This window comes from Argiope bruennichi, chromosome 11, assembly GCF_947563725.1.
Source record: "Argiope bruennichi chromosome 11, qqArgBrue1.1, whole genome shotgun sequence".
NCBI lineage: Eukaryota > Metazoa > Arthropoda > Arachnida > Araneae > Araneidae > Argiope > Argiope bruennichi.
In genome coordinates, this window is record NC_079161.1 from 87876301 (window position 1) to 87895324 (window position 19024).

A 19024-nucleotide genomic window follows, 5' to 3' on the forward strand; every position below is an offset into this window, starting at 1 on the left:
TTAAAATAGTAGGGCAAAAAAATCGTTTGTCATTTTGAAAAAAGAAAATAACTGACTAATTTTTCGAAGAAAATGCCAGAAGAGACAAAAGACGATTCTACGCGTATTTTCAAAAGTGAACGCTTCATTTGCTTACTATGCAGATTCCCTGGCACCAATTCATAGTCTCATACCTCATCGAAAATTATCAGCCAAAATTGCTTGAATAACAACGCCAAACGATAAAGAAATTCCAGTGGAAAACAAAGAAACTTTTAAAAATGCATTTTTATCTTATGCTTCTTTTTTATTCTGTGAAATATTAATTTACGAATGTAGTCAAGAGGTATTAAAATAAAAAATAAATAAAAATAATATGTATTTTTTATTCTTTATTGTTTGTTCCTAATAATTGTCCGTTGTCGCATTTATTATTATTCTTGAAAAAGAACTCAAAAGCAGATAGCTCAAAGTATTAATTCAGTATTTTTTTTTATAAGTGATTAGACAAGATTAATAAGAACAATTTTTTTTTTTCGCATCACTGATTTTCTTTTATATGGAAAAGAATGATGTTCGTATGCTCTTAAATATGTCTTAATAGGCTTTTCTAGAATGAGAATCGTCGTAAAAAACTGTTTTTTTATGTTCTTTACAATTCAAGAAAGATAACAAACTTTATTTAACTAATCTTCAAACTATGTTCGAATCTTCGTTTTTAAAAAAGAATATAAACAAGCCAAGAATCTCGATAAATAAATATTCGTTAGATAAAAGGATATAATATATTATATTATAAAGACACATTTCAAAAAATTAAGCGTTGATTAACAAGTACGTGCAGAAACTCCTATCACGTTAAAAATAATTATTAACAATATCTCATTGAATCTTATTACCTAATATTATTATTAGAATCTTATTAGATAATATCAATATCTTATTATGTTTTTATGAATAATATTATTCTAATTCATGCAATAAGTCTCAAACGATAAAAATATATCATATTTTTGCATTTTTTTTTCTAATTTAACAATGAATGTAAAATACTTTAGTTGTTATTTGTTAAATGCATTGAATTTTTTAAATGAAAAGTTTTCATATTTTATTTTTTTAAAAACTGGATTTTTTTTCCAAGTTCTGAGAAGATTATCTATGAATATTATTATAAAATATAATCTGGGAACATTAATGCACATTTTAAAAGCCCATTCCGAAAATATTAATCAAACCAAACTAAAACAAATAATCAGAACATACAGGGTGGCCATAATTAAACTGACAGTGTTCACAGTGTTCTGTAGCGCTATCTATTCGCTAGAATGACGCCATATGTTGTAGGAAGATTAAGTAAGACGGGGCACAAAGGATTCCGCAAAAAAAAAAAAAAATAGTTCCAAACGTCACCGCTGGGGGAATATGTGGCGCTGTGTAATAGAAAAGAGAGTGTTAACAAATGCAAATCAACACGGAAATAAAATTACCTTTTATTTTGCACATTCAAATCATGTTCAATGTGGCTGCCGTGTTTGTGGACCACATATTGCACTCTGTGCACAGTATTCACAACAGCAGAAAGCAACATGTCTGCAGGAATCTCCCGTACAGTCCGCGATATTTTATCCTTCAACTTAGCCAGGTCCTGGACAACTCCTTGATAGACCTTGGACTTAAGGTAACCCCATAGCCAGAATAGTCTGCTCAGCGTTCTCTGTTACCCAGTAAGTGAAATTGCAGATAAAGGGACTTTATCGGTGTTTATGTAAATTTTTCGCTTTTTTAAAAATGTTGTCATATTGCACTTGAACTAAATAAGCAAATGTGCAAAATAAAAGGTAATTTTATTTCCTTATTGATTTGCATTTGTTAACACTCTATTTTCTATCACACAGCGCAATATATTCCTCTAACGGTGACTTTTGGAACTAATTTTTTTTTTCGCGGAATCCGTCGTCCCCCGTCTTGTTTAATCTTCCTACAAAATGTGGCGTCATTCTCGCAAATAGATAGCGCTACAAAACACTGTGAGCACTGTCAGTTTAATTATGGCCACCCTGTATATTTGTGGGTCGTTCCTATCTGTTCACAGAGTTACCAGTATATAAAACATTCAAGAAATCTCCTATTAATATTGAAACACAATCACAACAAAGGGATTAATGCATGCTTAATATATCATTATTTGTTGCGTAAACTACAACAAATAAGGGTTGTTCACTAAAGAATGATCATAATTTTTAATGTAAATAAAAATACTCTCATAAATTAATATTACACTTGTAACTACAAGTGTAATATTAATTTATGAGATGAAGGAAGAATATATGGCATATGTTTCATGGGTATGCCGTTGTTGACGTGGTCTCGGCAGTCGGCAACTAATTTACAAAGGACCAAAAATTTAGTAAAAGATTCTTAAACCAAAATCTAAAGAAACTTTTGTAGGTAAAATAGGTGCTAAGACTAAAATTAAAATAAATTGAAATGTCCATAATTTTAAGTTTACGTATTTGTTGCTGCCTTCTAGAAAAAATGCGAGAACATATTCATAATTTAACAGTTATAATCATGTTGTGATACAAATAGCAAAAGTTTTATTTTAGACCCTAAAAAAAATCTTTTAAAGAAAATTAAAAGGGGAATTCTTGCTCCAGAAGTAAAAATACATGTCATGAAAACCATATTTAAAACGATTTCTTTCAGGTCGTTGATACTATTTCATTGTTTATATCACATATTCAGGAAAAGTCCCCCATTTTTAGACATTTGATCAGTATCGTGGCGAAAAAGTTCTTATATTCATTTGCAATCAAAATTCACAAAGAATCAAAAAATCAACAATAGTATCAAGACATCCAAAGAAAGTTTTGACGTAAATTTTATTCCCTTTTTAAAAGTAATATCAGACGATATAACTAAAATAGATTCGAAAAGTTCGGAAAATAAACTAAAACCACTGAATCAGATAACCGACTGGATATTATGTTGTTTTTAAAAGAAAATAAAGGAAAAAAATTCTCCGATTAAATATCAAAAAAATATCGGAGTTTCTAACAAAAATGCTTTCTAAATCCCACGCTCATTTGACTTTTATACAATTCAATAATTCTTAATCATGACTTAATTCTTAATTATTTTCAAAAGTCGGGCAATTATTAAGCAAATGTGTTTTAATCAAAAGCCAAATGATAAAAGAAAGCTTCACATAAAATTAATTGGAATGTTCTAATCTTTAATATCGTCATTCTAAGCTCCCTTTTTGTATAAAAGGAATTTCTTATTCCACAGCTGACTTCAAGAAATATGATGATGAAAAATATAAAGACATTTTTTTTTCTAATAACTGCCTTTCAGGATTCTCAGTAATTTTCAAATACTGGATTATGTCCCATTTCAAAGAAAACTGGAATGCTGATAGCTAAAGCTATAAATTTAGAGTTATTTTCCTTTCTTTTTTAAAAATTCGACAAGAATAACGGCCTACATTTATTTTCGCGCAGTTTAAAAAGTGAAAATGGGAAACAAAAATAACTCTTTTACAGCTTTTGAATGAGGTTAAAATGGTTTATTTTAAGTCAACAACAGGATGAAAATTTTTATTTTTACGTAACTCTATAACTCAAGAGAAAATACATTTAAAGGAAGCTAATCTTTAAATAATAATTTTTTTTTGTTTTGAAAAAAAAATATGAATAAATAATTGTGTCTAGCTTATGGAATGCGGATTTGTAAAAATATAAAATGGATTGTACTGATATTTATAAGGTTTTATTGCGCAAGGACTTACTTGGAAAATAAATACTGTTTAAAAGGAAGGTGAAAAAATATTAATCAAGCGAAGCAAAATAAATGTAATCATTTCTATAGTGTATATTTTACTATACAATGTGAAAGAAATCTTTTGTGTGAATCGATCTTTTTTCAATTCATGTTGTAATATTGGAGTTTAAATGTTTAAAATTAACGTGTTATCGTATTTATCGTAACAGTGTGACAAATATTATTTGTTATAGTAACAAAACCGTTTAACATAATTTTGATAAATTTGTTTTTATAGAAAATTATAATAAAAATGTATGTTCAATAGTTGATGTAAACAGACCAAGGAAAGACTATTTGTCCGCTTTAAAGTTTCGAACTAAATGTTTTAATGTGCATATTTGTTTTTAATATTACTAATAATCATTATTAAGTTTAAATTCAATATTTTAAACTTAATATTATATATTATATTGAATAAGGAATTTATAATCTATTCTACTATTATAAATGTGAAATTTTGGATGGATGTTTGTTAGTCAATCACGCCAGAACAGCTGAATGGAATTGGATGAAATTTGACTCATATATAGAGTATAGTATGGAATAGGATATAGGCTAATATTTATTCCGGTTAATTGAGCGATTATTTTTTTATTAATGAAAAACTAACTTTCCCGCCAAAAATCTTATCATTTCCCGACCGCCAATTGCGTAAGGCTTCAGGTCCCCCCCCCACATGCTAATGAGGTTAGGCTTAATATGTTTTCAACCGATTATTTCAAACGATTCTGTTTATTTTTTTAGCCTTTGAAGTATTAAAAATTAAATATTGTTAATTAATCTAATAAATAGATCTTTCGGATTCATTTTGAAGCACTTTTGCATTAAAATAAAACAGAAAAAAGGAAGTTAAAAATTTCCAATATGTATTGCATTACTCCAACTGGAGTAAAAAATGTTGAGCTGTCCCACCTGGCGTTGAAAATTCACGCATGCGCAGTGTGTTCTGATTGTCGACAATTGTATTTTCATTGGATACGGACTTGATTTTGTTTCGGCCAGATTAATAAGCAAAACAACTATAACACCAGGACTGTTGAATCGTTTTAATCTCCAAAATGATCCCCTTTGTCATCAATGTAAAAGCATTAATGGTACTGAAAGCCATTAATTCTCTCGTATTTATATATTTTCTGAATATAATATTATAAATGACTTGGAGACTTAAATCTTTCTTCTCATTTTTTTCTTCTTATTATTCGCTGGAACCACGATTTCTATTTTTAAAAAACAATGCAAGGCTAACACGTGTATTGCTTAGGGGATCAGTCGATTTCTACTCGACAGATGAAAAATTTCCGTTATTCAAAAAAGATAAACAAACTGTAGTGTGTCACCATTAGTGTTGTCACGAAATGTGTCTCAAAATAGAATTAACAAATATTTTTACTTTGAACTCAGCTGCTGTTAATTTGAAATGAATCAAAGTTTTACTTTTCTTTTTTCAACATATCACTGGCAAGTCTAATAATAATAACTTACAACGAATTAATGATAATTTTTATTAAATATGTAAAACAATGCGGGTGAAACAAAACCTCAAATGTCAGGAATCAGGTGACTCGCTCTCTACCAATAACAAAGCGAATAAAACACAATATTTGCATAATTTTTTATATATAATAAATAGATAAATAAAATATCGTTTGCTTATTTAAGGATGATTGTTTTGATTTGTTCGCCGCAGGAACGCGTGGTTTTTCACCATCTTTGCTACTAAGCCATCCTTTAATTCATATCTTAGTAAGCGTATTAAATATTGAATGATGTGTTTTATGGAATGAACCAATGTTTATATTAAGCCATTCACATTATTTGCTTTTTGTTCAGTTCATAATTGGATAACATTTTCTGATTACTGATTGAGTTAAAAGCAAAGAATATTAAAAGTTTTTCTGAATTTTGTGTATTCTTTTCTTGAATCATATTTTCTTTGAATGAAATAAATTATATAAATAAGAAGCAGTTATTAAATATATGCATGACGCACGGACACGATGATTAGGGAGGGGGGGGGTTAAAATACAGTGTGAAATTAAATGTTTCGTCAATTAAGGTCACAGAAAAATCTGAGAATGGACTTAAGAAAATCAAAAATTAATGGATTGATTTTTCATTATCCTATCAAATGTGTATTAGACTAGAAAATTTAACAGAATATTTTGTTGCTCTTTAGTATAAACTGATTTATTTGGTACTATAAGAATAGAAAAAACGAGTAGCTTAAATATAACAATATACGTCTTTACTATCTGAGAAGGATAAGAATTAGAAAATTGCAGATTAGGATATAAAAGTTTAATTTTATAATCTTTATTAATCCATCTGAAATTTTCTATCATTATTTTGCATGATAAAAAATAACTAAGAATGGAAAAAACGAGTAGCTTACATATAACATTATACGTCTTTACTATCTGAGAAGGATAAGAATTAGAAAATTGCAGATTAAGATATAAAAGTTTAATTTATATTCTTTATTAATCCATCTGAAATTTTCTATCATTATTTTGCATGATAAAAAATAACTAAGAATGGAAAAAACGAGTAGCTTACATATAACATTATACGTCTTTACTATCTGAGAAGGATAAGAATTACAAAATTGCAGATTAAGATATAAAAGTTTAATTTATATTCTTTATTAATCCATCTGAAATTTTCTATCATTATTTTGCATGATAAAAAATAACTAAGAATGGAAAAAACGAGTAGCTTACATATAACATTATACGTCTTTACTATCTGAGAAGGATAAGAATTAGAAAATTGCAGATTAAGATATAAAAGTTTAATTTTATATTCTTTATTAATCCATCTGAAATTTTCTATCATTATTTTGCATGATAAAAAATAACTAAGAATGGAAAAAACGAGTAGCTTACATATAACATTATACGTCTTTACTATCTGAGAAGGATAAGAATTACAAAATTGCAGATTAAGATATAAAAGTTTAATTTATATTCTTTATTTCCATCTGAAATTTTCTATCATTATTTTGCATGATAAAAAATAACTAAGAATGGAAAAAACGAGTAGCTTACATATAACATTATACGTCTTTACTATCTGAGAGGGTAAGAATTACAAAATTGCAGATTAAGATATAAAAGTTTAATTTTATATTCTTTATTAATCCATCTGAAATTTTCTATCATTATTTTGCATGATAAAAAATAACTAAGAATGGAAAAAACGAGTAGCTTACATATAACATTATACGTCTTTACTATCTGAGAAGGATAAGAATTACAAAATTGCAGATTAAGATATAAAAGTTTAATTTTATATTCTTTATTAATCCATCTGAAATTTTCTATCATTATTTTGCATGATAAAAAATAACTAAGAATGGAAAAAACGAGTAGCTTACATATAACATTATACGTCTTTACTATCTGAGAAGGATAAGAATTACAAAATTGCAGATTAAGATATAAAAGTTTAATTTATATTCTTTATTAATCCATCTGAAATTTTCTATCATTATTTTGCATGATAAAAAATAACTAAGAATGGAAAAAACGAGTAGCTTACATATAACATTATACGTCTTTACTATCTGAGAAGGATAAGAATTAGAAAATTGCAGATTAAGATATAAAAGTTTAATTTTATATTCTTTATTAATCCATCTGAAATTTTCTATCATTATTTTGCATGATAAAAAATAACTAAGAATGGAAAAAACGAGTAGCTTACATATAACATTATACGTCTTTACTATCTGAGAAGGATAAGAATTAGAAAATTGCAGATTAAGATATAAAAGTTTAATTTTATATTCTTTATTAATCCATCTGAAATTTTCTATCATTATTTTGCATGATAAAAAATAACTAAGAATGGAAAAAACGAGTAGCTTACATATAACATTATACGTCTTTACTATCTGAGAAGGATAAGAATTAGAAAATTGCAGATTAAGATATAAAAGTTTAATTTTATATTCTTTATTAATCCATCTGAAATTTTCTATCATTATTTTGCATGATAAAAAATAACTAAGAATGGAAAAAACGAGTAGCTTACATATAACATTATACGTCTTTACTATCTGAGAAGGATAAGAATTAGAAAATTGCAGATTAAGATATAAAAGTTTAATTTTATATTCTTTATTAATCCATCTGAAATTTTCTATCATTATTTTGCATGATAAAAAATAACTAAGAATGGAAAAAACGAGTAGCTTACATATAACATTATACGTCTTTACTATCTGAGAAGGATAAGAATTAGAAAATTGCAGATTAAGATTAAAAAGTTTAATTTTATATTCTTTATTAATCCATCTGAAATTTTCTATCATTATTTTGCATGATAAAAAATAACTAAGAATGGAAAAAACGAGTAGCTTACATATAACATTATACGTCTTTACTATCTGAGAAGGATAAGAATTAGAAAATTGCAGATTAAGATATAAAAGTTTAATTTTATATTCTTTATTAATCCATCTGAAATTTTCTATCATTATTTTGCATGATAAAAAATAACTAAGAATGGAAAAAACGAGTAGCTTACATATAACATTATACGTCTTTACTATCTGAGAAGGATAAGAATTAGAAAATTGCAGATTAAGATATAAAAGTTTAATTTTATATTCTTTATTAATCCATCTGAAATTTTCTATCATTATTTTGCATGATAAAAAATAACTAAGAATGGAAAAAACGAGTAGCTTACATATAACATTATACGTCTTTACTATCTGAGAAGGATAAGAATTAGAAAATTGCAGATTAAGATATAAAAGTTTAATTTTATATTCTTTATTAATCCATCTGAAATTTTCTATCATTATTTTGCATGATAAAAAATAACTAAGAATGGAAAAAACGAGTAGCTTACATATAACATTATACGTCTTTACTATCTGAGAAGGATAAGAATTAGAAAATTGCAGATTAAGATATAAAAGTTTAATTTTATATTCTTTATTAATCCATCTGAAATTTTCTATCATTATTTTGCATGATAAAAAATAACTAAGAATGGAAAAAACGAGTAGCTTACATATAACATTATACGTCTTTACTATCTGAGAAGGATAAGAATTAGAAAATTGCAGATTAAGATATAAAAGTTTAATTTTATATTCTTTATTAATCCATCTGAAATTTTCTATCATTATTTTGCATGATAAAAAATAACTAAGAATGGAAAAAACGAGTAGCTTACATATAACATTATACGTCTTTACTATCTGAGAAGGATAAGAATTAGAAAATTGCAGATTAAGATATAAAAGTTTAATTTTATATTCTTTATTAATCCATCTGAAATTTTCTATCATTATTTTGCATGATAAAAAATAACTAAGAATGGAAAAAACGAGTAGCTTACATATAACATTATACGTCTTTACTATCTGAGAAGGATAAGAATTAGAAAATTGCAGATTAAGATTAAAAAGTTTAATTTTATATTCTTTATTAATCCATCTGAAATTTTCTATCATTATTTTGCATGATAAAAAATAACTAAGAATGGAAAAAACGAGTAGCTTACATATAACATTATACGTCTTTACTATCTGAGAAGGATAAGAATTAGAAAATTGCAGATTAAGATATAAAAGTTTAATTTTATATTCTTTATTAATCCATCTGAAATTTTCTATCATTATTTTGCATGATAAAAAATAACTAAGAATGGAAAAAACGAGTAGCTTACATATAGCATTATACGTCTTTACTATCTGAGAAGGATAAGAATTAGAAAATTGCAGATTAAGATATAAAAGTTTAATTTTATATTCTTTATTAATCCATCTGAAATTTTCTATCATTATTTTGCATGATAAAAAATAACTAAGAATGGAAAAAACGAGTAGCTTACATATAACATTATACGTCTTTACTATCTGAGAAGGATAAGAATTAGAAAATTGCAGATTAAGATATAAAAGTTTAATTTTATATTCTTTATTAATCCATCTGAAATTTTCTATCATTATTTTGCATGATAAAAAATAACTAAGAATGGAAAAAACGAGTAGCTTACATATAACATTATACGTCTTTACTATCTGAGAAGGATAAGAATTAGAAAATTGCAGATTAAGATATAAAAGTTTAATTTTATATTCTTTATTAATCCATCTGAAATTTTCTATCATTATTTTGCATGATAAAAAATAACTAAGAATGGAAAAAACGAGTAGCTTACATATAACATTATACGTCTTTACTATCTGAGAAGGATAAGAATTAGAAAATTGCAGATTAAGATATAAAAGTTTAATTTTATATTCTTTATTAATCCATCTGAAATTTTCTATCATTATTTTGCATGATAAAAAATAACTAAGAATGGAAAAAACGAGTAGCTTACATATAACATTATACGTCTTTACTATCTGAGAAGGATAAGAATTAGAAAATTGCAGATTAAGATATAAAAGTTTAATTTTATATTCTTTATTAATCCATCTGAAATTTTCTATCATTATTTTGCATGATAAAAAATAACTAAGAATGGAAAAAACGAGTAGCTTACATATAACATTATACGTCTTTACTATCTGAGAAGGATAAGAATTAGAAAATTGCAGATTAAGATATAAAAGTTTAATTTTATATTCTTTATTAATCCATCTGAAATTTTCTATCATTATTTTGCATGATAAAAAATAACTAAGAATGGAAAAAACGAGTAGCTTACATATAACATTATACGTCTTTACTATCTGAGAAGGATAAGAATTAGAAAATTGCAGATTAAGATTAAAAAGTTTAATTTTATATTCTTTATTAATCCATCTGGAATTTTCTATCATTATTTTCCATGATAAAAAATAACTAAGAATGGAAAAAACGAGTAGCTTACATATAACATTATACGTCTTTACTATCTGAGAAGGATAAGAATTAGAAAATTGCAGATTAAGATATAAAAGTTTAATTTTATATTCTTTATTAATCCATCTGAAATTTTCTATCATTATTTTGCATGATAAAAAATAACTAAGAATGGAAAAAACGTGTAGCTTACATATAACATTATACGTCTTTACTATCTGAGAAGGATAAGAATTAGAAAATTGCAGATTAAGATATAAAAGTTTAATTTTATATTCTTTATTAATCCATCTGAAATTTTCTATCATTATTTTGCATGATAAAAAATAACTAAGAATGGAAAAAACGTGTAGCTTACATATAACATTATACGTCTTTACTATCTGAGAAGGATAAGAATTAGAAAATTGCAGATTAAGATATAAAAGTTTAATTTTATATTCTTTATTAATCCATCTGAAATTTTCTATCATTATTTTGCATGATAAAAAATAACTAAGAATGGAAAAAACGAGTAGCTTACATATAACATTATACGCCTTTACTATATGAGAAGGATAAGAATTAGAAAATTGCAGATTAAGATATAAAAGTTTAATTTTATATTCTTTATTAATCCATCTGAAATTTTCTATCATTATTTTGCATGATAAAAAATAACTAAGAATGGAAAAAACGAGTAGCTTACATATAACATTATACGTCTTTACTATCTGAGAAGGATAAGAATTAGAAAATTGCAGATTAAGATATAAAAGTTTAATTGTATATTCTTTATTAATCCATCTGAAATTTTCTATCATTATTTTGCATGATAAAAAATAACTTCTAACTTATTAATTATATAACAATATCTTCACACATAATGTTTTCTGACATATTCTCTTCCTGTTATAAATCTGATTTTCTTTGTAAAGTTATTGAAGAGTCTCAGCCGGTTCGTTTCTTTCTGTGGGTATAAGTTATTGTTAGCCGCTTCCTGGCGGCCCTTGGCGTCAGTTTGATGCATGAGAATAGTTTCTTAACTACGCCAAAGAGAAATGATTCAAATAAAAGCGCCGAGGAGTGAAATCGGTATAAATTATCTCTCATCTTTTGTTTGACAATACTATGTGCGGAACCCATATGGGCAAACAATCATATGTGTGATATTTATTTGGCAGTGATTGGATTTTTTGTTGTTTATCAGAATCCATAACTTCTAAAGCATAAACAGCTATCAATGTATTTTATCACTTGCAACAACTTCAGCAAGAATGAACCTTGCTGAAGAAGAATATATATCAGGCTTCCGGTACTATATATAATATTAGTTGATTTAGTTTCTTTGTATTTTACGGGACGAGATATTATTTGACCTTGCTGAATCAAACAAAGTGAAATCATGAAATGTATTAAACAGATTTTTTAGGCAGATAAGTTTAATAAAAAATTTAGTGAAATTCTTATTAAATATATTGTTTCTTTTTTTATTGTGAATGTAAATGTGTATCAATCAGGGCGTAATGCAAATGAAGCCATGATGAAAATTCAAAACATTGGATATTAAAACAGGGAAATCCCTTACTCTGTTCCGGAAACGAAATATATTAGATATTAAAAATTTCTGTTGCCCAAACGATTAATTTCACAAACTATACAAACACATGGATAACAAAATATGAAGTAAAGAAAAACATAAAATGTAAAATATAATTCGTTTGGATATTACTTCCTTCTTTATAGTCATGAAATAATTTTGATATTTAAATATTTTTTAAAGAAGGTTTGCTGCTAATTTTTGAAAGAATTATTTCTCTTTTGCCAAAGAAATAATTTAAATTCTGTAATAAACTATTCTAATAAGTAAACAAGCAAAAATTAAAACACAAGGCCGATTCTATTTAGAAGATCATAATTATAAATCAGTTATAATCTTCTATAAATCAAATTCTACAATAAACTAATCTAATACCTAAATAAGCAAATACCAAAAGACAAGGGTACTTCATTTTTTCTAAATTAATTTATAAAAACTGAAATTTGTCAGTTTCAGAACCCAAGAAATAATATGGACTATTTTTTAGAGAAAAATACTGATGTAACTTTCTCTCACTTTAACGAAGTTCAAACTATTTGGAAAGTACTGGTTGAATTGCAACATGTATATAATTTAGTTTCATTCAATTTTAAAATGCGTACATTTTTAAATGTCATTGTCAAATATTTTAATGATATAATTTTTGATTTGCCATCAGTTTTGAGATTAGCGTCTGATTTACTGCAATATATTTTTTAAAAGGGATTCTAAAATAATTTTAGTATGTTTTTTTAAACAGAATTTTAAATAAATCAGTATGTCTCGATTAATAAACTTTATTTTAGATATAATTAATATTTATAATGATTATATACAATGGCAATAATGACGATGACGAGGAGTTTCTTATATGGATGTGAGATAAAAACTCCTTACTAATGAAACAAAATAAATGACTGATTTATAAAGCTAAATCAAACATAAAATAGTGTCTACCTGAGGTGTATTCTTCAAACTGGGCCACTACCAAAAAAAAAAAAAAACCTTCCATTAATTTTTTTTTAATTTGATTATTGAAAACTGCTCCAATGCTATGCTTATTCCCAAATTGACACTCCCAAAAAGACCACATGTTGTTTCAGAATAGGTTTTCAAATGAATACCATTAAATGTGTTTCTAAAACGAGTAAGTGTTTTAAGAGATTTCGCGACAAAAGTGCAGTTATAGGATGAAATGTATAGAAATCTTAATCTTCCAATTTCATAAAATGAATGTGTTTGGAAATATTACAAATACAGAAAGAAAAACTGAAATAAAAACCTTATATACAATACTACACGATGCAATATAAAATTAACCTAAAAATATATCGGAAACAATTAATAAGTATTTCAAACCCAAAAATTCAATTAATCAAAAAATAACTTTTCCTTATCACTGTTTTCTGTTGTTGTTAAACCAAATGTTATAATTATTTTTCAAAAAAATGAATGTAATACAAAAAATATCAAATAAGAATCTGATAAATATCTAATGCGAAAAAAAATTAAAAAATAAATGTTATCTTAATTGGATAGTTACAGAGTAGATACATGAAAAATTTATAATCACAAAAACTTATTTAAAAAAAGAGAGAGAAAACATAGCATTGTATTCAGAAGAAATATTTTCAAAAATAATTATGGATTCTTCTAAACCTGACGTGAAAACAATCAATTAATTGGTCCCTATTTTTCTCGTATTCAAATCTCTTAAATGAACAAATAATTCTAAAAAATAACATATAAAAAAATTCAAAGCAGTGAAACAATTTTAAAATAAACATTTTTGAACTTTTCGCAGAGAAATCAGACGACATAATTATAGTGAAATTTGAAATGTTTAGAAACAAACTGGACTCATTGAATCAAATATTAGTGAAAAGAAATCTTTTCCTTTTGGAAAAGAAAATAACTGAAAACTCTTTTGGAAAAAAAAATAACAGGAGACTGTTCGAAAATGGCATTCAAAATTCCACGCTTCGCTTGCCTTCTATACAAGTCACCGATTTCCAATCCTGGTTTCAAATTTGCAACGAAAATAAAGTAATTGCCAAGTAAAAATACTCAAATAACAAGCCAAACGATAAAAAAAAATTACAATAAAGAAAATAAGACACGTTTTCTTCTTTTAAAAATCTGGTATTATCTATTTAATTTTTATTGGGATAAATTTCTAGGTTCTATTTTAGTAGTCCACATATCAAGAAGAAAAAAAAAATCTGTTTCTTTCCACTGCTTCTTCTTAATAATTTTCAATTGATATATTTCTTATGATTATTCAAGTAGAATTCAAGTGCTGATAGCTGAAAGTATAAATTTAGAAATTTTTTAAAAATATTTGACATGAGTAATAATGGTCATTTATTTTCGCATCGCTAAATTTCGTTTAACTGGTGTAAAAAAAAAAAAAGCTCTTGAATTTATTCTTAAAAGATTTTCTTGAATCAGAATTGGCCTAAAAAAATGTTGTTTTTGATGTTCTTTGTAATTTTTAAAAGAAATAATTACCTTCAGGGAACTCATTTCAAACTTGGTTGGAATCTTTATTTTTGAAACAGAATTTTAAATAAATCAGTATGTCTCGATTAATAAACTTTATTTTAGATACTAGCCGCCTTTGGCGACCAGCCGGTTCACCAATCTTAATGTTCGTTTAAATTTTAACAATTAAATAGTTTGAACCGGAGTTTAACCCCCTTCTTCGCCAAGTTGCGATAACGCTCCAAAGCTGGCAATCTTTATTATGCACTATAATTGAACATCTGCTCCTTTGCTTTTGAACATTTCGCAAGGTCGTTGTTGGCGATTTTTAAAAATTGCTCCAAGCAGGAGGTTAAACTCCGGTCGTACCATTACATATTTTACGCAATTCCAACTTTAATAGATTCATCGGCAAAATATTTTAAAACTTCAAATTTTGATAGTCATATAATTCACTCATAATATTATAAGGGCCTTCAGTCATAGCCTGATATGTATCTCTCTCATTTTCTGTTACCCCTCGTAGAATTTATACTTTAAATTAGTGCTTTAATGCTTTAAATTTCTGTTACCCCTCGTAGAACTTATGTAGTAGAACTTTAAATTAAAGTGTAAATGATTAATCTGCAATTAATATAATAATATTTTTTACTGAAACAAAGCATTTTTTTAATACTATGATTACTGATAATAGAGTCACTGAGCGTTTAGACTTTATGGGCACTAAAGAATATCTTTCTTAATTTATGTAATATCTCAAGAATTTGTCAACAAAAATTTCTCAGATTCATCATGAACAGATCGATTCATTAACAATGTTTAATTTTAAATGCATCAAACACTAAAAAAATAAAATGAATCGTTTAAAATAATCGGTCGAAAACAGGTTTAAAGAAATACTTAAAAAATGATGTACTTAAAACTATAAGCATATACAAAAAAGTATATAACTAACATAAATACAATTTAATTACAAAAGCATCCAATTAACCTAAAAATAATTTAAATCATTGAAAATAGGTTAAAAAAAACTACTTAAAAAACAATGTACTTAAAACTATAAGCATATACAAAAAATATATAACTAACATAAATACAATTTACTTAAAAAAGCATGCAACTAACCTAAAAATAATTTAAATCATCCGTTGGTTGCCATGTCAACAGTCAGAAAACAATGCGCATGCGTGAATTTTCTTCGCCAGTTACGTTAACGCAAGTGCGTGAATTTTTCTACGCCAGTTGGGGTAACGCTATGCAGATTATACATTTTTAATTTCCTTTATTCTGTGTTATTTTAATTCAAAAGTACTTCAGAATGAATGTGAAACATGGATTAATTAACAATGTTTAATTTTAAATGCATAAAACATTAAGAAAATAAACAGAATCGTTTGAAATAATCCGCCGGAAAATGTTAACTCTAGCCTCAATTCTGTTGGGAGAAAAAAATAACTGAAAGTTGGCGGTGGGGAAAATGGAAGATTTTTTTGGCGGGAAAGTTAGTTTTTAACTAATAATTAAAATTCTAATTAAAATTTCAAAAACGGGACCCCAGGTGCACATTCCCGACCTCTAAGGTATACATGTACCAAATTTGATAGCTGTATGTCAAATGACCTGACCTGTAGAGCGCCAACACACACACACACACACATTGAGCTTTATTATAAGTATAGATAATTAAACTTGGTTTATAGAGAAGTTATTATATAAACCCTTTCAAGAAAATTTAGTATGTATTAATGAACGCATGAAAAAAAATAATATCAACTTAAAAGTATAAATTATCAATATTTCGTTGAGGCGTGTTTTTGAAAGCCATATTATTTTATACTATGAATATAATTTAATTGAAAAATAAATATTATAATTTAAGAATGTTTCTAATCAGAACAAATTTGTATATAAAAAATCGTACAATTTTTAAGCTGTCTATTAAATGAATGAAGCATTTAGATAAAAGATATTTCATATGTAGTTTAAAAAATATATATATTCTTTTTATTAAATTCAATGAAGATTATCCATGTATATCACTATAAAATTCTATCGGCGTTTTGTAAAATGAAAGCATTAAATTTTTACATTTCAAAATACATTTTATAACTTCATGGAATAATTAGCTGTTTTATACTGGTGAAAACTGCAAATCCCCCATTCCATAAAAAGAGAACATCGGATGTTAAATAACATTAGAAAATGCATGATTAATAATCTAACATAGCTGTGAATGATGTTATATGTCAGAATGATGTTATTTAAATGACAATATTTTTTTTTAATTTTCTGCTTAAGATATTCGAAATATGTATATATGTATTCTAAAATTATAAATCAACTTTGCCAAAGACAAATATTCGGAGCATATATAAATTTGTGAGTCGTTTCTATCTATTGATTCACTTGTTTGTATAGAATGTGGTAAATAAGTCATCAACTAATTTTGGTTTATTATGAAATAAAAGTAAATATCCATATATTCTAATATTTAACTAATGGTTACATAAGTCCTTATGTATAAAACTGTTCAGTAAAAATAATAATTATAATTTTTAAAAGATCAAGAAAAATTAAATTAATATTACAGTGTAGGTAGATAAGTAAGAAATAATGACGGATGCTTCACGGCTGTAATCTTACAACTGTGATCCTGGCAGACGACCAAGCCCTCTCCTTGTCGAAACTATATGTGACGCATGGTAAAAGCATTGAAAATATATTTTTGCTCTAGAAATTCATTAGCTGAAGTTTCTGTGATGCCACAGGAAGTTTAAGGTGTACTTGACCTTCCCTAGAGCACAACTAGAATATGTTAAATGTTTTAAGAGGCAAGATAATAGATTTCAAACGAAAGTGAACTCGCCAGTAGTAAAAGCTAAAAGGTGAATTCTAAGAGCTAGTTAAAGATGGCTTCCAGCACGTGTTTGGAGACTGGGAAAAGTTGGGATAAATGCATTGCATGCAATGAAAATTATATCTCGAAAACCATTAAAATTTGAATTTTAAATATTGTTAATTATTTTTTATTAATTTATGATCAGTCTTTATTGACCAGTTTACGCATATTTTGCTCCTACATGAATAGAACTATCTCTGAGATGTTAATAAAATGCATTTGAAAAAAAATAATTAAATAATCCAAATACTACAAATTCAAAAATACCAAGATAAAAAGGGTTTCAAAAATTATATTTTTTATTCCACATAGATATCTGAAAAGAGATAGATAAGTGAAAATCTAGAATAGCATTCTATATTTTCATTTTTTTCACTAAAACCGAGATTTTTATTATTATTTTGGAGGATTAGTGAAACTGTGAAGATATATTTTTTAACATTTGGTCACATGAGGGCGCTACAATAGATAAGCTCCATTGCCTGATGATGTAAAAGTATTTACCGATTGCGGTTTGGAAATTCTTTACAAAACTAATTATCGATTTTTCGGCATTTTATTAAAAGTTAAAGACAGTGTATTTCCTCTTCTCCATTGTATTTAAAACTCATAAATAAATACCAAGTCTTCAGACAAATACAAAAACAAGGATTACGGAACATTAAAAGTATTTTCCAAATAAATAGTTCTTTTTTTTTTTGACATAAGTCTAAAAAAATGGCAATGGATTTAAAAATTTCAAAGAAAAAATCAGTCTTCAACTTAAATATCATTTGAGAAATTCTATGTATATTAAAAGAAAACAAATATAAACCTTTTTTCAAAAAATGACAAAATAAAAGACTAGTGTTAATTCGAGTGAATATCCAAAAATCCTTAAATATTTTACCAATTATTGATGATTACCAATTATTGTGTGTTATTACTTCAAAAATCGAGTAATTATTAGCCTAAATTTAAAAAAAAAGATGGACAATAAAAATAATGTCAAATAAAAGGGAAATCGTTTTATAAAATATCCTTTTTCTTTGTATTCTTTGATATGTGGACAAACTCCTGTCTGAAGTTGAAATAAAAAAAATAAGGAAATTATAAATAAAAAAACATAGCTCACAAAATTGCCAAATTTCCTTAAAGAACCCTTAATAATTTTCAGTGGCTTTATTGATTACTGAGCTTTAGAAAGAATTCAAAGGCTGTTATCTGAAGCTATAAATTCAAATTATTCTTTTTTTTATTTATTTACTTTTTTGGGATATGACAAAAGTAATGTCCAACATTCATCTTCTTGTTGTTAAAAATTCGCAAAGCTAGAAAAAAAATTCTAATGGTTGATTCTGGTTAAAACAGGTTGTTTCGAGTAAAAATTCAGGAGAAAAAAAGATTTTCTTTGGATCCTTTCCTAATAATTCAAGTCAGAATACTATCTTCAGGGATCTAATTTAAAAAGTAGACTCTAATGGGTTT